The sequence below is a fragment of the Frankliniella occidentalis genome, unplaced genomic scaffold (genome assembly GCF_000697945.3).
Source record: "Frankliniella occidentalis isolate FOCC.00 unplaced genomic scaffold, Focc_3.1 Scaffold311, whole genome shotgun sequence".
Taxonomy (NCBI): domain Eukaryota; kingdom Metazoa; phylum Arthropoda; class Insecta; order Thysanoptera; family Thripidae; genus Frankliniella; species Frankliniella occidentalis.
In genome coordinates this window covers 77,992-80,195 of record NW_026267436.1, presented here as the reverse complement: position 1 = coordinate 80,195, position 2,204 = coordinate 77,992, and the positions used below count along the sequence as shown (strand labels likewise).

Genomic DNA, 2,204 nt, shown 5'->3' with positions numbered 1-2,204 from the left:
GGGGTGGGACGGGTTGGGGTGGGGCGTGGCGGGGACGTGATCAGAGTCGTGCAGGAGTCGTGCAGAAGTCGTGCACGAGTGATGTCGAGAGCGTAGAGGGTGGCGTAGCGTGCAATGCGTGCAACAGCTATGTACGCTTTTCATGGGAGCAGTTATTTCCGTGCAGACATCTGGCGTCAAAAACAGAGGGTGTCCGATACAAGGTGCGATTTTCGCGCCGCTGGTTTGAATTCATATCATCGCTATGATAGAGTGACTACTGGGCCGTGTTTCTTGACTCTGTAGACTCGACCCGAAGATGCGCGTCGGAGAGCCGACTTGAGGCGACAGCCTCCAGCAATGTCTCTGATATTAAACTTGTAGCGGGAAAGTTCCTCTGTTTGAATGGGACACCCTGTGGCAGGAGGGAGTAAGGCCGCCGGCGTGGTAACCTCCTAGAAGACATAGCGCCAGGACGGTGCCGGTCGCGACTCCTGATGCGCCCGGCCGTGTTCCTCGCCGTCACCCACCACGACGCCTCACGAGGCAATGCTGATGATAGCGTCGATAGCGCCTGCTGCGCGCTGGGTAGGCCAGCCCGCCGAGCGGCTGAGTGAGCACGGCGGCCTGCCCAGCCCAGAGCGTCGTGTCGCGCCGGGAACGTTTACTAGAGCTGAGAAATTAGAATCAGAAATTAAGGTAAACAAAAGAAGCGAAATGAGCGAAATATGGTTCAGGCGTGTCGTGCGGCATCACAAACAATTCTTTTTCACAAGTCTCGGCCCAAAGAAAATTCCCCTTCCCAGAAATTTACTATGTCTTAATATTCATCGCTGAGCGAAGCTCAGTCCAAGTCAATGAGGGGTCAGGCGATGTCTCCGTCGTGAGTCTGTCTGTCTGTCTGTGTTTACGTTCCACTTTTTCTGGAAAACGGCTTGTCCATGGACGGAATGTGAGTTTGACTAAACATCTATAATACAAGGAAAAACAAGTGGGAGCTTTTTGTTCGTAACGGTTTGAGTTTAAATATTTAACTTTTCAATTTGAAAAGCAGCGGCTTTTTTTTGTTACGTTGGCTAACCTGAGTGAGGGCCACCCCTGCTCCCATAGCATGCCCGAACGCCCGAACGCTGTCTGGAGGGGGATTACGGAGCTCCCTGACTGCGATTCGCCTGCGCCTTCTAATTGCCCCCCTCTACCCCCCTCACCCTGTTTCAGGGCGTTTAGAAGGCGCAGGCGAACCGTAGTGAGGGAGCTCCGTAATGCCCCTCCTGCGCCACTTCGAGACTTTCTTACTCTCTCACAAGTGATCAAAATGTCAGATTGTCAAACAGAGTGTTATATTTTAAGTTTTAGAGTTGCGGAACTCTACCAACGAAGTTTCGCGAGTGTCCGGTGAGAAGAAACGAAAGTGATATTTCGAATGGTTTACGTGTTTACTTACGTCAGTTGGAGGGGGGAAGGGGGTAGTGGTTCGGGAGAAATGTAAAAAGGTAACTATTGTTCCGAGTTCATCTTGACAAAAGAAAACGAAAATGTTTTATGCTCCAAGACGATCGGAATCGAAATGGCAGAGTTATTGTCCACCTAATTGACAATTTGGTCGTTTTTGCATACATTTACCCCTTTGGAGGCTATAATAACTTTGCCATTTCGACTCTGATCGGCTTTGAGCATATGACATTTCCTTTTTAATTCTGAAACAGGAATCCAAATCTTGTATCACACTTTTAATTTTGTAACTTCTAAAAAAATCCTAATTTTCAATTTTGTTATTTAAACAAAATGGAATGGTGTTTACCTGTAGAATGATTGGAAGTCACCTAATCTTTCAATAGGACTTGTCAAAACGATTATTAAACACACAACTTATTTTCATAATAGCCATGGACTTGCAAGGGACCGAACAATATTATAGCCAATATCGCAAACTCAGGTAAGATAGGCCCATCGAAATCAGAACAAGGTATACCATTTTCTTAAATTGATTAGCTTTGTCTGCAATCACATTATGTTCAATGACATCCAATAAAATGGTGGAAGCATTGAAATTAAACTCTTTGATACGATGCATTATAGAACTTTCAATTAAATATACTTCAGCTACTCGTGATCCTTCAAATGTCTCAGAGAGATCTGATGAAAATGAATGAAAGAGCGACAAGTTAAACTTGTCGTAGGAGATAAGTTTAAATGTATTTTGAAATTAAATTAAATATTAGGGT

At 45.7% G+C, this 2,204-nt stretch overlaps 1 protein-coding gene across 1 annotated transcript in view; it reads left to right on the top strand.

The window, feature by feature from the left end:
- Positions 1-686: 686 nt before the first annotated feature.
- LOC127751023 (uncharacterized) overlaps positions 687-2,204 on the top strand; it is an 11,873-nt gene continuing 10,355 nt past the window's right edge. Inside the window, exon 1 of the mRNA XM_052273893.1 lies at positions 687-1,472. The gene's annotated coding sequence lies outside the window, so the exon portion shown is untranslated. The remainder of the gene's footprint in view (positions 1,473-2,204) is intronic.